The sequence below is a fragment of the Chenopodium album genome, chromosome 14 (assembly GCF_948465745.1).
Source record: "Chenopodium album chromosome 14, dcCheAlbu1.1, whole genome shotgun sequence".
In the NCBI taxonomy this organism is placed as follows: Eukaryota; Viridiplantae; Streptophyta; class Magnoliopsida; order Caryophyllales; family Amaranthaceae; genus Chenopodium; species Chenopodium album.
Genome location: NC_137847.1, coordinates 7,894,300 through 7,902,413, shown reverse-complemented (window position 1 = coordinate 7,902,413; position 8,114 = coordinate 7,894,300). Strand labels below are relative to the sequence as shown.

Sequence of the window (8,114 nt, the reverse complement as noted above, 5' to 3'; positions counted from 1 at the left end):
TATTTGTCACCTTTTTACATGAGATATAATACTAAAATCCAATTTTTATATATTTGTCAGAGATAAAATACATATATTATTATAATTTTAATTGGGTAAAGTCATTAAATTTGGTCACCTCCCATAAATTTTATTATATGTACTTTAATTAACTTTATTTTATGAGGAGATTTGTTGGTAAGGTAGATACTTGATTCAAGTTCTTTGTATCTTTCCAAATCTATGATATACACTTGTCAACTTTGTAGTTAATAATGCTAAATAAACTTTGGATTAGGCTAATTTGAAGGTTTAGTTTATGTTATGGTGGTTGTCCTAGAGATTATAAATGTCTCCGACAAAATGAGGAAAAGGAGGATGAAGACAAGTTTTATATGGTACAATAATTTACCAAGTATAAGCTAATTAAGAGTTCAATGTGATGTTATTAGAGTGACTTTGCTTCATCCATAATTTACCAAGTATAAGCTAGTAAATTGTTTCAGATTATTTCAAGAAAGTATAAATTAATCATGTAAAAGTATATGAGTAGTAATTAAGTTAATATTTTTTATAATTTACATAGATTTAAAACAAATCTTAAACTATAACATACATAATCATTGTTTTTTTTTTTTTATAATGTCAAAGAGCCGACACTAAGATGAACTAGCACAGACAATTCATCTTAAAAAATTATTATGTGGCAGAGTGAGTATAAGTAATTAACGGCCTACATGCTACACTCCACTCCCTTCCCCGCTCCCAAATGCTAGCAAGCTATGTAAATAGCATCATTATTCATTATAATTAAGAATGAAGTCAATTTCTTAAACTTTTCACTTAATACATAAATTAACATCAAAATTCCCTGAAATTCCGGGACTTTATCATTTTATGAAAGTAGGCAAGCAAACTGATACTCAGTAAGTCAGTAGCTTATCGTTAGTTAAATGAGTGTTAATCAAGTAATCAACATCTTTTTGATGACAATGATGGATATGTTTCATTATCATAAACAACAATTGCATTCATTGGGTAGATCCTTACATTTGTATGACAAAAATACTATATTTATAGATCGAGGCTGCCCAATTAATCTCCGTGATAAACAAATTTTGTTTATCACGGAGTAAAATCACTACTTGAGGTAGCGGTTTTGCCTTAAAACCGCTACTTGAATTTTAAGGCAATTTCACCGCAAAAATTACACTTATCCCAGTGATGTTTTGTTTATAACAGAGATATAAACTTGTATTTTCTCTTATTTATAGTTGTCCAAACTATCTATAAAAGACTTAAGTAGTTGAAATTTCTAATCATGGGAAGAACAATTGAATAATGCTAATTTTTTTTTTTTTTTTTTTTTTTTTTTTGGTAAATTGAGATCGAGTAAAAGTAATGTATATAGTCGTAAAGTTAAAAGATTGAGTTATACCATGCATATGATGTCTATTACACATACATGTATACCTAAAATGCAAGTGATATTCATGTTTTGCAAAATGGACTACTTCAATCTTTCCTAGCATCTTTTAGGTGTATTTATGAAATTGTAAGCTAGAGTAAAAGTGAAAATTCTTATATATATTTTTTTTTTCTACAATTATACTTTACACATGTATCATTACTCATTTCACATACATGTATCATGCATGCATTTCCCATTTTGACCGTGTCTCCATTATACTAATCTTTTATGTTTGTCCCATTAAGAGTATCCCTTTTCAAAAGAATGAAAGTTTAAACATAAACATTGTCTCAATGTCTTAATTGTATCATAGTAACGCCTCAAAACAATGTGTAGCAGAAATACAAATGTTTACATGTACTGAAATACAAATGAAACTTTATTTGACGATCATTATATATATATATATATATATATATATATATATATATATATATATATATATATATATATATATATATATATATATATATATATATATATATATATATATATATATATATATATATTCAAACATGAATATTATGTCAAAAAAAACTTTAAAAAAACAATGCTTAGCAACAGTATAAATGTTTACATTGAAACCTATGTAAAAAGACAACTGATGAGGTAAACAAAAAGAAAAATGGGCTAGATAATAGTATTACTTAAATTTATCAAACAAGATGTATAAATGTAGTTGCTCATCAAACATATTGTAAGATATGATATTGATTTTAGAAGGCTTACTTGTTGGAATGGAGCCCATACATTAAGGTTTTTGCCTACCGTTTATCACCAAATCAACGTATGTTTTTCCTTGTCCCTACTTATTAGACAAATCCCCAAAAATGGTATTGGAGTTGTGGCTTCAAATTTTTTGGGTTGTCAACAACTTACTAATATTTAAAAAAAAAATAATAATAATAAATATAAACAAACAAACAACAAAATTATACCAAAAGGATTATATTCATATCATACAAATTAATGGTAACAACAATTACATTGCCAACAACTATTTGGCATTTGGCAAACGCAAATAAAAATTTAATGTCAAGTTTAATTATAATTTCACCATTCACCCATAATTGTTTTAATTCACATTTTTTCCCCCTATATATGTGTACAAGAAGTACATATATATAGTATTTTATATGTTAATAATTAGGGTGAGAAAATTTTACAAGCTCTCTAAAAAAAAATAATAAATAAAAAGAGAGAATAAATTTAAAAAAACACAATTTAATTACCTCCAAAAAATTTTGAAATAAAAAAGCATTAATGAATTAATCAATTAATGAACTTCCATGATAAATTATTAGCAAGCATAAAAGTCCACAAGCTCATTCAAAGACTCAGGTTGAGGGTCAGCATTATCAAGCATCCATAGCAAATGCTCAAACAACACCACCTCACACCCTACCGATATCTCCTCGGCCCCGCCGCCACCCGACGATCGTTCTACGAGCTCTCGAAAAAGCGGGTGTTCGAGTACTTCCGAGGTGACCATGTATCTCCTCCTAGACTTTCCTACGTAAACCGGACAAAGATTACTTGTGGAGAAAGGTTCCGGGGACGAGTCGTCGTAGGAGATGTTATTGTACTTTGTAGCAACAACTGATGATGAACAAGTTGAGTCTCTTCTGCTTAAACTTGTGTGATGAATATGATCATTTTCGCGGTGATTGAATGATGTTCTTCCCATTGATTGCATTTTCTTGAGTAATTTTCCAAGTTTTCCTGCTTTTGTCATAATGTTTAGATGTTTTGAAACAAATTATGTAGGAGAAAAAATATGAGAAGAACAAAACATAAAAAATTTGATTTATTTTATGGAGTTTTGGAGAATATTATTGAGGAGAAGTTGAGGAAGAATTGAGGGAGAATTTTGGGTTATTTATAAAAAGTAAGGTAGGAGTTTGGTAAGGAAGAAAAAATATTTTATTAATTTTTTGTGGGGTAAGGGATTTTATTTTATTTAATATTGTAGGAAATAATAATTAGTAGTAGTACCTAATTAGTAATTAGTAATTAGTAATTTATGGATTAGTAAACAAGTAATATAGTGGCTTTATGTCAAGTGGAATTTTCTTTATTTTAAGAAGTGGGTAGAGGAAGATAGCAAAAAAATAAATAAGGGGGGCCCTTAATTTGTAGGACTTTTTTTTTAAAAAAATAAAATCATAATTTTTTTTTTCCTTTTTTTTTTTGAAGGAGATTGGAAGACAATTTGTGATTGGTTGGAAACCAACAACGGTTTTGGACGTTTCGGAGCGTATTAGGCCCTTTTTTGTTGTAGTATATTTTAATTGTTTGATTAAGTGCTAATTAATTTTTTTGGTTGGATGGTTAAGGGGGGTTCTTGATAGTGATCATTGTCCTTGAGAAAGAGAGGAAGAGTTTTAGCTATTAAATTTGGACGGTGTATATTTTATATTTTAAGTTAGATTAGATTATCTTAAAGTTGATTAAATGATTTAGTGGTACTTGAATCTAAAGAGTTGATACTGTCTAGTACAAGGTGTTACTAATGGTAAGTTTTGGAGTAAAATTTAGGTTTTTGACTACTTGATTTTAAAGTAACCTCAAGTACTATACTATTAATAAAAATTAACAATATAAAGTAAACTATACTTCCTTGATCTGATTCTTAAAGTTTTTAATTTATGTAACGATGCATGGTTAAAATAAAGTTGTAAAAGTGTAAAAATCAAAGTATACATGTAGAACTTTCAGAAACGAAAGTAATTATGTAGATCGTCCAAACATAAATTAAAATTGTTAATACTTAAATAAGAAAAGTTGATAATGTCTAGTCAATTAACAAAAAAAGGGTTATTGATAATGAAAGTATATTGGTTCTTTGCAAGACATACATGCACTTTACCTGACATTAAGGTTTTGATTTGTTAATGGACGTGCTCTCAATTCAAGTTACGTTGTGACAAGAGGATTGTACATCATGCGTCAAACTCATCAGGAGCGTTTTGGTTAAGGAGCGTTTGATACTTCATTATTTTCTCGATTCAAACAAATTATATACTACCTACATAAATTATTATGTGCAACAAAGAAATATTTTATGTCTCACAAATAATACCACTTTATTACACATAATAATTAACGGATGTAATATTATAATCGAGTTGGTTGCTATAATAAATAAAAGTTAAATAATTTTCTAATTGCATTTTGATGATCGAGCAAAGGAGATCCGGTAACTAGAGCTATAAATAACCCAAGACAAGCCAAGGTTGTTCAAATTAAGTTTGATAAGAATTACTCCCTTCATTTTGTTTTTATGTCTCACAAATAATACCCCAGAGTTGCAACTAATATGTAACGGAAGTAGTACTTTAACCGACATGAAATTTGTTTGAGCTTGGCTTAGATTTTGTTTTGTTCGACCTTAGTTTGTGATCAACTTGTTTGTATATCAATTTTGATGATGAGCGTGAGGAACAAATTTTATAATTTATGCAATTATATGAACAAGCTAAGCCTTGAGTTATTGATTTCTTTGAAGTTAATATGCATCCATTTAAGACATTTCAGTTCAATTTTTTGTCAACTATCTCTTTAATATGCAAACATATGAAGAAATTATATCCTATTAAAGATATACAAGGATGTTAATGATTTGTTCCCTTCACTTTATTCTTATTATAATGACTAATTGATTATTATTTTAAAAAAAAAATCAAATCACACCAAATTAGAAAAATCCAAATTAAATTAAACACTTTTGAACGAAGTGAAGAAAATAAAAACTCAGATGGATTTTTAAAAGTCAATTTTTTCGAATTTAAATTAGGCTATAATCAATGTGGATATATGAACAAAATTGCAAACTAACTTAATTTAAAAGGGTTGTTTGTGGACATTAAATTAATGATGAGGTGAACATGAATTTGTTTGAGCTTGGCTCACTCATAACAATCTTTAAGACTTTTGTTATACCTTGTTTTTCAACTTAGTTAACAAAGTACAGGGTTTGGCCTGATTAAATTTTATATTAGCGTGATCATGAATAGTTCGTAAACGTATCAGGCCGTTTGCTAGGCTAAAATTCATTCAACTCTTCTAGGTTATTGACCATGAATATATGGTTGTTTGCACTTTGCAGCTCATACATGCACTCCCCTCACTTTAAGGTTTTTTTTTTTTTTTTACGTGCTCCCACTTCAAGGTTATGCACGCAAGAGGTATGTACATCATGCATCAAAGTCTATACGGGAGCGTTAGATATATACTTCTATAACTAACTTGTATTTTGTTAGAGGAACTTTTTGTGCCACATCTTTTGAGTAGTATGTGCTGTCTACTTTAGTAATGCAAGTTTGCGTTTTTATGCACCTTTGATGTATTATCTACCGATCCAAGGATGGGTCAACTACTACCACACATATTTCGTTGATTTTACTCTTCATTCTAGAATTTTATTCTTGGTGTAAAGGCAATTATAAAAAATAACAATAATATAGATGAAATTAATTTAATTTAATTTTACGTCTTACAATAAATACTGTTTAGAATTTTTAACCACTGCAACTAACTACCGTAGATGACATCTGCATCGTTCTCACTAGATTCTTGTATCTATAAGCAAATGAGTACATGTTTTAATAACTTGTGTACGTAGAAAGAATCCAGGCCACCAGCATCGTACAAGTCCATCATAGTTTCAATCTAGCAATAACTAGCTAATTCGCAGTTGTTGGATTGGCTTACTAGATTTATATGTTGGTTATGGTTATCTGTTGAGCCCATGAGAAAACCCACATGTGAATGGTGTGTTGTCCCACATTGATTGAGTTTATAAGGGAGAGTTTGTATTGGGATATGTATCCCACGTTGAAGAAAGAAGATGATTGTGTCCACTCTATAAGGCTAAGAAGCTAATCCCCTCATTGCCATATGGTTTTGAGGTGGAACCTCCTTGATCGTATAAAGTAGACAATTGTATTGGGTGTGACCCAGACCCGTTTATCATTATCCTTCATTTTAAACTTCAATATGCATGGGACAACTTATACAACGAGTTATTCTATTACTCACCTCTTCAGATTTAGACTAAATTTATTTATTTATTTATTTATTTCTCGAAATATGCAATGAAAAATGTAGTAATTTTCTCATTATGATTGGACTTTCAACATGAGGCCATCAAATGATATATATGAAACCATTACCCATGAATAATCCATCCTATATGCATGCATGCAATCAAAAGTTCAAAACCAAACTTGGTTAATGGTTAATGGTTAATGGTTATAGGATAGTTCAGACTTACTAAGACTCAAGTCAAAAGGGCTTTTAGTGGACAAAATATAAAGGTAAGGCCAAACTTAAATGATAGTCCACTAATTTTGGAAAAGAAAATTGTTATGACAAAAAGATTACATGTATAATTTGTTTATTAACAATTGTGCTCATAGGCCTGTTCTTATTGACTGAAATGAGGTGAATTGAACTGAACTTATTAGAGCTAAACTGAATTGAACTGAACTGAACTTATTTGAGCTGAACTGAACTGAACTGAATATTTTATGAGAGAAGAAAATTAGGAGTTGAACTGAACTGAACTTATTAGAGCTGAAATGAAGTGAAAATAATATAATGAGAATAGGGCCTTAATCTTTTTTTTTTTTTTTTTCTTGCCAGTTAATTAATTGGCCGTTCTGCCTACTATCAGGATTGATTTTATTAGTCACAACTTCAAATTGATCTCGCTCCAACATCCTCATGAAAACCTGATCATTTTTTGTGGCCAAAATACTCACGATATAAAGTTGCCTAATTAAAAACATGGAATCCGATCATTTTATTGGTTACCACCCTAGTAGTAAAATAGTAGAATATAATATTGGATGATTAATTTATCCCAAATATTAAGAACCTCTAAGTTTTGTGAAATATGATTACTGGTAATGTTTACTAGGTACTCATTCAATTTATCAATAAATTATAAAATAATTTTAAATATACTATGCGGCTAACGTCAGCGATGTGCGTATCATAGTTAGCCATGATCAGGATATTCTTTCGATTTGGCGTTATGTTATAACTTTAGTTATAAACGTATAACAAATATTTTTAGAGGTATAAATGTCCACACACTATTTTCAAGAGTTAAAAAAAAACAATAATGAAGGAAAATATGTAAATAAAATTTTTTGGGCACAAGCGTCTCAACATTATTCCTAAAAGTTTAATCATACTTTTTAAAAGATAGGGATATATGATCATGTACTGTTGTTTACATTATCATATCATCATCTTATATAATTGAAAGCTATCACCTATAAGAATGATAACCCTATCTTAACCAATAAACAAATTAACATTAATTGGAACAAAGTATAATCTTAACTATAATATTAATTACTAGTATATTACTATATTAATAAAATTGTAATGACAAAGCTTAGGTCAAAACTAAAATAACGTATGCTTATTGTTGGGCACGAATTCATGTATCATATCTTCATGGTGTTTAAGCAGGCCACAGTCGCCATCAACTTCTTTTTGCTTGACTAGTATATAAAATAAATTAATACGAGTATGAAGTACTATATTTTTAATTAAATTAAATAATATTATCTCTTTGATAAAATTCCCTTGGTTTAACTTTCATTTTCAATAAAATCCTTTTTGCATTTTCACATGGAAAATTGTTGGG

The 8,114-nt window shown here is 29.0% G+C and overlaps 1 pseudogene; it reads right to left on the bottom strand.

The window, feature by feature from the left end:
• Nucleotides 1-2,750: 2,750 nt before the first annotated feature.
• On the bottom strand, nucleotides 2,751-3,185 carry LOC145577703 (auxin-responsive protein SAUR76 pseudogene; annotated as a pseudogene).
• Between the last annotated feature and the right edge of the window lie 4,929 nt (nucleotides 3,186-8,114).